This window comes from Falco peregrinus, chromosome Z (assembly GCF_023634155.1).
Source record: "Falco peregrinus isolate bFalPer1 chromosome Z, bFalPer1.pri, whole genome shotgun sequence".
Taxonomy (NCBI): domain Eukaryota; kingdom Metazoa; phylum Chordata; class Aves; order Falconiformes; family Falconidae; genus Falco; species Falco peregrinus.
This window is the reverse complement of record NC_073739.1, coordinates 49,139,839-49,152,297: the sequence shown is the minus strand read 5'-3', so window position 1 is coordinate 49,152,297 and position 12,459 is coordinate 49,139,839.

The window sequence follows — 12,459 nt, the reverse complement described above, 5'->3', positions numbered from 1 at the left end:
ATAAAGCTCATTTACAAACTAATAGTTTGTATAATCTTCCACACATATACACTCTTCCTTCACTGTGAAGCAGTCTCTGTTGGTATATGCTTGAGTGGACCTATCCAGTACAGCTCCAGTGCCCCTATCATACATATCATTAGAAAAATAGAGCTTGAAAATGCCTGTTTCCTGCAGCTGGTGGCTTAACCAGGGTGGTGTATATCTATAATTTATATCACATCACAAACAACTTATTACACCAAACATTAAATGCAAACTGCAGCTACTAGACAATTTATATTGTAACTGAAATGGGTATTTTAGTTGTTTCTTTTGTATTTTTGTTTATTAGTATACACTTGTTAAAACAAAGTATTCTTGATGTGTTTCAAGAAATCTGCAAATTAATTTTGCACTAGATACAAAACAGTATGAACAAGATGCATACAAGTTTTTATACATTATGGTTAAGATCCACAATCTGAGTGGTAGTAAAGTATCTTTACTGTATGTCAGATTCAATATTACAGAAGTCCATGCTAGTTTGTGATGAAAATAACTTATCACAGGTGAAGAAAACATCTTTTTGTGTTTGACATATTGTTTGTTGAAACAGATTTGCTTAGCATCAAGACTGAATTTGTCAGAACAAAAAAAAATGCATATGGTCGCTTCAAGTAAATGTTCATTGGTTGGTTAGTGTTAGAATACATGGATAAGACCAAAAGACAGAACAGCAATCAAATCACTCCTGCACTTGCAAGTGAGTTTACTTGAGTATTTTTGGTGTTTTTTTCCATGAGGACTTGACAAAATACACTTCACTGTTTAAAACCAAAATTGCTCCTGACATGTTTAAGTGGAGCTAGTTTTTTAGCTACAATCCCCTTTCTGTTTCAAACAGCTATGAAGGCACCACTGCTTTTTAAAATAAATTGGACATGGAGATAGTTTCTAGGCATTTGGGTGACAGCATATTAAGTGTACCTGGGTCTGAAAGTTGAAACTCTCTTTGTTTTTGTTGGGCTAGTTAGAAGACTAAATGTTCATCAGCTTTTGGCCTGATCTGCAAACACAGAAATCATTCCTAAATATGTCGTGTTTTCCCTGTAAAGATTTGTAAGGCAGGGGGTGGGGGTGGGGGTGAGGGGAAGAGGAATTCTTTAAAACTTCACTTACATTTTGCATCACATTTGTCTCAGCGAAGATCCTAATGTCTTGGATAATCAATAGAAACTTCAGTCTGAACAGGCTGAGCTTCAGAACCTGCTCCAAGGTCTACTGAAATGCCACAGATCAGCCCAGTGTTTGTTAGAGCCCAAATACCCTTTCTGTATTACAAAATGAGCATATTACCTTTAAAAGTAATACCATTTCTAGGTTAAACATTCTGTGCCAGAAGTAACTCTCCTGAGGGAATTACCCCTAATGGAGTAGTCTCAGTTATATCCTGAGTTTGAAAAAAGCTGTGCTTTATAGGAGAGAAAAGGGTTTAGCTTTCATAATTTTTGACAATTGCAGAAAAAAGAGTTTTTTAGGGTAGGAAATATGTCAGGCTATAAGCTTGCTGAAGATATCAGACAGCTGTGACTTATCTTAGGAAAGCTATCTCGTCACTGTTTTCTGAAGTGGATTCTTAGAATTGAGCCAGCTGTAGCAAGTATTATTTGTTTTCAAAAGCAGTATACCAGAGCTGTGGTGTGCCTAGGGGATCAAGGGAACAGAGCCTGGGGGTTCTGGGAGGATATGAGGGGAGAAGCAACAAAAAAAAGCAGAGGAAGTTTTGGAGGGAAGGATAGGGGATATCTCTCCTCACCATGCGTTTCACTGTTGCTGATGCTTAGGGAGGGTGATCTCTATGTCTTGTTTTCTCCTGATACTCTACTGTCAGTTCCAGGTACACTACACATTTTCCTTTTTGCTGAGTAGTTGCTTATGGCTTCACATACAAATATTTCTGAGAGCTGCCATGCCTGAGCTTATACATGGATCGTATGTTTCAGAATATTACCTTTCCATTTCACTTTGTACAGGAAATTCCAAGTGTCTAAGTGTTCTATTTTTCATGTGAGTTTAGGCTGAAATAAGTGTAGGGAAAACTTCAGATGAGAATTTACTGCTCAACGAATTCCCCAAGCCAAAAGTATAACATACATTTGTTTTAGTCAAAACACGTGCAACCTCCCATGCATGGTATCACACTCACTAGAGTTGTGTTGTACTAGAGGTTGCACAGCAGAAATTACACTTCCTACTGTATTTATTAACCAGCTGCTTGCTTTTCACTGTAGGTTTGTTTGAGACACAGCTATATCTCTACCTCTTTTGTCCTTTGCTCCATAAAAGAAGGAAAATCAAGTGAAACCAAAGTTATAACATCAAATCAATGATAAGAAGTGTGTGGCACAGGGATGTAGTGAGAATTACAAATTTTTTCTTCCCCAAGGTTTATGTGTATGTAGTCAAAGGCAATGTTTCGCACACTGTTGGAAACTCTTATAAAGATTTCCTTTCTGCTTTAATGCATTGACAGTTCTGCTTTGCCATCCTTTGGGATTAATAGAAGTTACCTGATCAGATTTTTACAGGAGTGGGGACTGATTTGTAGAATGTATCATATGGAAATCAGCAGTGAAGACAGAATTCAGTATCTAAATTTTTTATATTATCATTTGCCTTATCATCTATTACATTTAATATTTTCCATCTATTTTAAAGTCTACTATTTGCTGAAGATCCTGTATTATAAACATACAGCAAGAACCTGTATGGGGCACATTGTAGAGAGCACTTTATGTTTTAAGTATCTTTATTTAGGGTAGGAGCCAGAACATCTTTCAGAGATGGTGGCTCAGTCTCAGTCTCCTCTTTGACTTTTCTGTCTAGACACCAATGGCGCTTATAAGCCGATTATTTAGTATTGCTGTTCACTGGATTTCTGTATTTATGGAGTACACTGGGCTAGAAGAGCATTGTGTACGTAGCCTTAGCATATGCCAGACACCTGCAGTTGTGTTCTGAATGCCTCTGGCTTGGTAGGTTAACATCTCTAGAGAAGACTCTGGAAGATGATTTAATGGGACTTTGTGACAGGAATAGAACTAGTGGAGTTTTGCAGCAAAAGTAAGGGGACAGAAGATATTTTTCACTCTACTTCTCTAAATTTGGTAGTGACTGAAACAGAGCAAAGGTTTCATCTCACTGACAGATGGGAATGCTCAAATGTTGTCCATATTTTTTCTTGTTCTTTGAAGCATTTTAGCCTGACAAGCCAATACTTGAATCAGCTTTCCAGCTGATTTTAACCTATTTGTTCTCTTTAGAGCTGACCTTCTCTCAGCTTTCTAAGAACTGTGTGGTGCTTTTGCACATTGCAATGATGCTGTTATTGTAGGGTCTCTCCCCTCAGCTATTAGTTATATGCTGTATATGCTAATAAAGTATGGCTTATTTTAATATTGTTTGGCATCATGTGCACCTCCTTTTTCCACCCTTTTCCTTTCTATAAATCCTAATGTGGGTAATTGCTCATAGAGAGCTCCCAGCTTTCTTCACTGGTGGCAGGTGTCAGATTAGCTTTTCACAACAGAAGTGAGGGGAGGGTTACTGAAAAGTCCAGCGTTCAGCAGCTCTGTTTACTACTCGCTCAGGAGCTGGTTAGGGCTACTTTGAAAAGCCACAGGATCTGTTGTGACTGTGGGAATTTTTTGTGAGTTGTTGCGGATGTATAGAAGGGCTAGTGATTAGAGGGTAATTTATGGCACTTCTGAATCAATGTTTTGCTGAGAACAGTCTTGCTTCATCTTTATGAAAGCATTTTGAGTCCAAACATTCTTGTACCATATGTATCTATTATGGAGTTAAGATCATGAGGAACTATTTTAAAAGGAAATTAAAACAAATTTGTGTCCTCGTATCAAGTTCAAACTTATGATACATTTTTAACAGATGAACCACATAAACAATTTTAATGAAACAAAACAAAGTTAATGAACCTGAAATTTTAATATGACACTCTTTACTTCTATGAGTTCCTCTTTCTCTTCTGCTTTTTTTCTTTTTTTTTAAGTTACTTTTTTGCTTTGATATGGATAACATAGGATCTCTTAAAAAAATCAGTGTCTGACTTCATCTTGGTAGCAGTGACTGGGGCAGAGCATGAGAACCAGTGCCCAGGAGGAAGGACCTTATAGTGTAACAGACCACATCTTGTTGTGTGGTTCTGATTAGGCAAGAACAGTATCATGTTATGTTAGGCAAAACTAGAATTTAATTGATTGAATGGGATTATTGAAACTGATCTTTTATTAAGTATCATAGGTAAATTTTTAAATTTGTTTGGATGGCAATTTTAAGTGGTGTTTTGAGTAATTTTCATTCTGAACTGTATTCATAAAGCACAGTACATTTCTGCATTTATACTCTGTGTTTGTAATTATCATTATTGTTATAACCCATGCTTGGCAAGGTCCAAGCTTGTCTGCAACTTAGACACAATTTTTTCACCACCTAAGTTTCTCATAGCACATCTCATGCATACTATACCAGGTTTTAAATATTGCAGAAAACAGCAGGTGCAATTTTTAGAGGACTTTAAGCCAATTTTGAGAGTTTGATCTTGTAAAGAACATGACATTTCCTCTGTCAAATTTTTAATAAAATTAAGTCATTTAATCCTCTAAATCCAAGATCAGACCCCTAGTTATCCTAATGAAATTAATAAGTGTTGCGTAAGCCATATCCAGAAAATAAGACTCTTGTGTTTAGCAGGAGCAATTTTGCCTGAGTAAAAGCCAGGAGATTAGCCCTTATGGATTTTGCTCCATTCTAGTATCATGGAAGAGAGAGAGACATAATACCATTCTGTATGTATAACAGCGTCATTACTGAAGCACCTCAGGATACTTCAGAAGCAAAGAGGAATTGCTAATAAATTATTGTAATGAAAAATAAATGATTGTAATGAAAATGATATAGGGTTGCATTTACTTTTGTAGAAGTGTAACATCTTTAATCACTGACTACAGTTCTTGTAGTAAGCAGAAAACTATCAATTACGTTTAATACAAAGAAGCAAACAAAAAAAAGGTTCCCAGCTGCTAGTGCAATTTTGGCTCTTGTTTTGACTTAGCCACTAAGCAGAACTTGGCTGACATTTTGCTTTTGCTGATGCTTGCCACATTCAGAGCTGCTAACTAGCAACACATGTCACGAGAGTGGAGTCCTAAGAAAACAGAGGCACAGCTTTTATCTTAATGGATTGTCTGTCACTTTGCATAACTTCAACCTTAATATTTTCTCTTAGTCCTCCCACATCTTCCTCTCTCCCACAAATATGCATACTGCTGTGCTGAAATAAAGGCACTCATATTCTCTGATGATGTGCAAATTCATGCACTTGCGTAAAATACCAGAGTACTAATATAGCACCCAATTCTTGATGAGGTAGTCAACCTGCTTCCCAGTCCAGAGAAGAAATGATACCTATATGAAACTCCACCTCATATGGACATGATGGATCTGGTTACAGTGCTGGTACTAATGAGAATGAACCCAGAATGAAGGACTGCAATATCAGACTGAAGAAACTATCACTAATCCTACAGATTCAGATATGTAGGATGTGCCGTTGCTTGAAAAAAGTAGTTTTATCATCATTTCAGTATTGCTGCTACCTCCTTGCTGTAGTTCCATTCTCATCTAAGTTTGACAGGAGACACCAGAATTTATTATCAGTGTGGTAAATACACCTTACAGTTATTCTTAGATGTCATTTTCCTTAGCTGTGCTAAAGGGACAATGACAAATTTGGGATGACTAAATGTTGGCCAGGAGATGAATGTGTAATTATGTTGCATTACTTTGGCTAAAGAAGGCATTCACCAAGTTCCCGTCCTTCAGATTCCTTGTGCAATATGAAAAAGTAAATATTTTTCTGGATTATGTCGGCCTTTTGGTGTCCCCCAAAAAGCATTTTTGCAGTACACCCTCTAAGGGGTTCTACTGAGTTTCCATCGGGGGTGTGTCTTTAGCTGCAGTAGTTCCCAGGAATCTTGGCTGGGTGGTATTTGGTGTGGTATCAGTTCAGTCAGAAGAGGTCTCCCTACCGGTGGGTCTGAAACACAAAAATACACATTCTATTTAAGACGCTACATGTTTTCTTAGACATAGACTTAATTACTCTAGGATGGGTTGCTACTGAACATTGGTTCCTTCTGCTACAAGTTGCAGGCAAAGAAAATGCAATTTTGAGGTGATTAAAATATATAATGTATCAATTATTGCTAATTAATTCATTTTTTAAAACCAGATACAGAGCCAGGTAGCACCATGAGAACAAAGAGCACCAACTCGCTTTTAAAGTTATGTTCTTAATGGTACTAATGATTCTCAAACTGTATTTTTCCTTGTTTGGTTTACACTAAGCTAGTATTGTTAAAATATGAAAAAAAAAGATATTAAAAAATCTTTGAAATATAGCTTTAGTTACACACAAATCCATTTTCTCAAAAAGAAAATGCATCATGCCTTTTTGAAGTTGACATAGCAGAAGGGATAACAATACCTGCATACTAGTTATAATTTTTTTTTTACTTTATAGGCAAACTGATCTTCACCTCGGCCGCTGATTTTAGCCATGCTACCTATTTTCCTGGATTCCAAAAGAGCAAACCTCTGTGTAGAGGTTGGTTCAGTGAATGTACAGATTACATGGAAGTCAGAAAATAATTGAGCATTGCAGGATTTCTGGGGTTTGATAAATCTACCAGAGAAGGAGTAGTCAGTAAATACCATTTTGTGTAAGGTGCTGTAGTGCACTGCATCGTATCATGTGTTAGGACAGGTTTCATAGCAGCAGGAGGACTGAGAGGCAAGAAAATCTATGCACGCCTGTGTGTATGTGTGTGCATGTGTATGCTTGCTGTGTGGCATGTGCAGAAGGTGGAGTGGAAATATTTCTGATTCACTTGTGCATTCAGCACCCTCATTTCTGTCAGCCATTTACTATGCTATTGTAAATAAATACAGAAAACTTAAACATTCATCCTCTCCCCAACTAATTCAAGCTAATCACAAGTTCTCTTATCTTATCCAGGAGGGAAGAAGGAGCTGGAGATAAGTGGGAATATAAGAAGGAAAATTTCCCATGAAAGACAAGAATTAGAGGATTTCCAACCTGAACAAACTATCCATCAGATAGTCATGTTCCCTTTACTAGTGAAAGGCTCTGAATTTTGGGTAAACCTGAACTCAAGCACCTCCTTCTTCTCCTTCTTCTGTTCTCACCTGAGATTCTCCTACCTTGAACTTCTATGAATCATTATTTCAGTGGCCAGTGAAAATATGAGGGTATTTTAAAAAAACTGTGCTGTCCCAGTGTTAGAGGGAGGATGTAATGTCACTCCATTTTCTTCACATTGCTAATGCTGAGCACTCCTGGACATACAAACAAAAGGCCTCTCTGAGCTCATTGATGTAGCAGTTCTCAACTGTGGGACTGATGCCATGGTACAGGCTTTTTGTGTGGTTATTCTGTAAATACAGCTACCTTGCTTTAATAAAGCTAAGGCATAAAGGCCTTTTAAGTTCTTGGCTCAGAAATGCCTGCTTGTTTGTTGGAGGTCAATGTCCAAGTTTGAATGTTTCTGAGCCAATGCCTCTGTCTTGTTGGTTTGACACCAAGGCACAGGCTCTTCTTTATTACGGTTTTTCTAAGTAATTCCAAACTGGGCTGGTGTCACAATCTCTTTGACTTGTGGGATCACCAGAGCCGCTTCTTCAGTAGTTTGATATCAAGGAATACGTTGTATAATCATGGGAACTGGTTTTGCACTGTTGTACTCGTTTGGTGCGCATGACCAGACTGCTATACATGTTCCCATCTCACAAATGAGCTTAGTGAAAGCTGTCTTTCTTTCTTTCTTTCTTTCTTTCTTTCTTTCTTTCTTTCTTTCTTTCTTTCTTTCTTTCTTTCTTTCTTTCTTTCTTTCTTTCTTTCTTTCTTTCTTTCTTTCTTTCTTTCTTTCTTTCTTTCTTTCTTTCTTTCTTTCTTTCTTTCTTTTTCTTTGTGGGGGTGGGGTGTATGTGTGCACGTGCTTTTGTGTGTGTGTTGGTGGTGGGATTACTGCCTTTTCTGCTCAAGATGCCTGGTTTTGTGTGAGAGCCCAGGCTTCTGCAGTGTTACTGACTCTGTTTCCAGCATGTCACTGATGTCTAACCTCAAGCCTCTTTGTAGGATTATTGACTCAATAACTTTGTTTTATTGAGCTTGTGTCAAGATCTAGTGAACAAGAAAACTCAGTTGCCCACAACATGGCAGGGTGGGTGCCAAGGCACAAGTTCCTCAGGAGTTATTTGCTCAACACTTCCAGATAAATTTGGTTACCTTTTCCAAATTATGTACAGTGTTTGGGGTGTTAGGTCAGCACACCTGGACTTAGCCATCTTCAGCTGCACAGGACAAGAGTTGTTCAACTACCCTATAGTTCACCTGTTACAGAGAGCTTTTTAGTTCCTGAGGGTGAAATTTGTCCTGTTTAGATCATCACTCCAAACAACATCTCCAGCACTACCACTTAACTGGCTATTTCTGTTACAGCGCTCTGACAGATGACTGTGTTCTTGGAATAAAGCTAATAGTTTTCAGTTTCAATACTAATAGATAGACCCTGTATCTAGAGTTAGATTCTTCTTCTGAATTTTTACAATTACGTATTTTTTGTGACTCTGCAATATCGAGTTCAGTGTTCAAATGGATCTACATGCTCTGACACTAGCTGTACCAACACTGCATCATGAGAATGAAAATATACATGGTATCTGGATGTGGATTCAGGTATCTCAAGCTCTCAGGCACCTTGGTGTTTGTTTCCTTAGCTACCTTCTGTGGAGGCAGACAGGGGCTTCAAAGGAAATTGAATTTAAAACATTGTGATTCCTGTGGCAGTGGGTTTTGGGGAAATAGGAGATTATAAAGCTGGAAGAAGATAGCAGGTAAGATGTTTGGCTCTTACAATATTAATGACTGAAAGGCTCATCTCAGTGTAGCATAATTACCTTATTCAATTTGATTCAATATAGGTTGTACATGTACATTCTTTGCATCAAGTTATTAAATGGAACGTTTAATCAGCTGCTTTGCCAAATAAAGTCTTCCCATTATACTTGTTATAAAAACTACAATAGAAGAAAAACATAAAGGGAAACCAAAGTGTTGTAATGCCGAATATACATTCCGTGCTTCTTCTGCATGCTAGTCTAAGGTACAAAGAGCTGACTGAATGTTAATATTAGAAAACCTAGGTTTAGCTAGACCTATGCGTTCTGGGAGGTTTGAGTTTCAGATTTTGTAAACAGCTCAAGCAGTTCCCTGAATGGTTTTGTCAGTTGACCTTCTCCCTTACTCTTTTTCTGAGCTTTTTCCAGGTTTAGTATTATTTAATCCAAAATAAATCACATCATGGAAAAGAAGAAATATTGTCCTGTGAAGCTGGTTAAAAAAAAATAGTTCATATTAATTCTGCATGAATTTACATAGGATTAATATAAATCTGTTCTAGATCTTACCATATACGTTTGTTTGGACCTTCCCAAGTCTGCTTTGCTCCAAGGAGGCTGAATGAATGGGAAAATTGTATATTAGTCCAGGTAGAGCTAACATCTGCCTTCAGAGACTCACACAGAAAATTAAGTACTGCATGTTATCCTTTGTTTTACCAGAAAGTGCTTCTACTGTAGTATTATTTTGATGTACTTAACACTGAGCAAAAACTGTGCTTGAATTTCTATGTCAATCAAATGATAATAAGACAGACTTTCAGCAGTATTGACTTGCATAATTTTGATGTTAGTGGAAATTACTACTGATTTACCCCAGCCAAGGACCTAAGCTTTGACACCTTGCTACAGACTTTACACACTAAAGAGAAAACATTCAGGCCATGAGAGGTCTGGACCGAGATACCATCAAAAACAAATGGCTAAAGCTGTGACATCTTTCTGACTTCTCTGGCATGCAATTCTTTGCACGGTCTCTCTTCATTCTGTAATTCATCTTTTACAAGGAGAACAGTCTCCCTAAAAACACATCTTTGAAGTTTGTGGTAGCTTTGGAGTAGAAATACACAAAAATTTGGAGTGGATTTGCTGAATTGATCAATGCATCAACATAGATCAGAAAGTGTATGATCACCCTAGGATGACATGCTGTAACAGAGGTGAGAGGAACCATAAATACAAACTCTGAAATAGCTAAAGAAATTGTTTTTGCTGAAACAGTGCTGTCACATCATTTGAGTATAGGTAAGAGAGTTATACCTGTAGTATTTATGTCTAAACTTTCAAATAAATGTAAGTTTTTAATGTTTATAAATTTTCAGATGTTACCTTTTAGGCATTCTCTGCACAATATATTAACATCTGGCACAAAAGGAAATTGTACAGCAATAGTCTACACATGTAAAATACAATCTTCCCCTCCCTTTCCTTTCCCACAGGAGTTAAAGAAACCAATGTTATTCCTCACATATGCAAGCTATTAGCTTATTTATGAGTACCCTGTGGGCACACCTTTACCAGCATAAAATCAATCACACTGCTGTCACATTTGGGAGGTACAGTTTTTCTTTCATTTCTGAGATAGTGTGGTAAGCCAGTGAACTTGTACAGAACTCAGTGCTTGTGACATTGAATGAGTGTCTCTGCTTCCTGGGAATTCACGACAGTTTGGTGCCTAGCGTATGATAGGCTTGGTTGGGTTTGACTGTTGAGGAAGGAATAAAGCAAGCAGGGAAAATAAGCATCTTGCATTTTAATAAAGGCAGTTATGATTTATGGCTAGTAAGACAGATATCTTGCAGTAGAAGGAAAAAGACATTTACCAAACCCCAGAAAATTCTTGTTCAGGAGTAGATTGCTCAAAACTTTGCATAGTGTACATAGATTTACATGTAAAGGTGCTAGAATGTACCTACACACATGCATCTGCCCCTATACAAATGCAGAACACACACACATCTTTTTGTATTTTGGAAATCTTTTAAAGGATCCTGGTCATAAAGGAACTTTGTTCACATTTCAAATAAAAGCAAACATACTTCACTCAAGGGCATGTAAAGAACTACTTCTACACTGATGTTACAACAGGTTTGTCTTTTCTTTCCCAATTATTTGTTTTCCTAAAACTAGTAACCAGCATCCATATATTTTAAGTGAGTTAAAAAAAAAAAAAAAAAAAAGGAAGTCAGGAATAATGGAAAATTTGTAAGCAAGGCAGTATCTGTTAACCGTTATCTGATTCAACAGAAATAATCTTTCCAGTTCTTAGAGTATACATGTTATGGTTGAATGCTTTCCTTAAGGCCAGGCCGTGTGGATGCTGGCTAATTTTTTTTTTCTTTTCCTGACCTTGAAAACATTGAGTTAGTGCACATTTGGAATAATGGTCTAGAATAATCACTGGAGTTATCAGTCTCATCCCATGTAATTGTAAGCAACCAAACAGAAGATATCTAATGAAAAAAGGATCCACAGAACATCCATGTGAGAAAACATCAGGCAGAAGTAACCTTCCAGCAGACAGTGCTGGCCTCATTGCCTCTGCCCTTGTTTCTTCCAGTCTTAAATAACTTACATCTCTAGTTCCTTTACATTACTACTGTTCCATCTTGCCTCATGTTATTCTTCTAATATATTCTTTGTGTTCTCTGTGAGAATTCAAGTTAATCCGTATTTGTGGCTCAGGAGACTTGATTTGATAGAAAAGTACTTTAACTTCTCAAAAAAGAAGATAGGCAACTTTGCTACCATTTGTAAAAAGAGAAACTAAAGAGAGGTTACTTGATGGAAAGATTAAATAGTTTGAATTAATATATCCGCTGAAAAGCTGGGAATGCTACCCTTTTCTTCAGACTAGAGGCTGAGTGCCTTTCACACTGCTTATGCTAGTCTCTGTGTTATATTTTATGTAATATTAATCTCGATCTATCTTTCTGATGTTCCTTGATGAAAATACCTTTTCATATTTGGAGAAAAGTCAAAGAACATAAAAAAGCAAACAAGAGTACTCACATGCTTCATTTCTGAGATTTAAGAGGATAATTATGTGTTCAAGACCATTCAGTCCTTAGTCTTGCAGATGGTTGGAGGTATCATTACAGAATAACTACTAGCAACACCATACAAAATCAATTTTCAGCCAGCTTGAGACTCCTGACCTTCCCATGGAGGAGTTACTACCAATTTTAATCACATTCTTTGATGTTGTCATCCAAAAGGTAATTGTTGGCACATCTCTTTTTCTCATAAACTCCCTGCACGTTATGTAAGAGCTCTTATTCTCTGTTCCTGAGACTGAAAGATGCATTTGTATTCCATTTGGCTGGAAACTTTCATGTAATACAGGAAGATTTTTGGACAAATTGTAATTTTCTTGGTTTCTTTCAGTGGCAGCCATTTTTGGTCGTGTTAACATTTAGA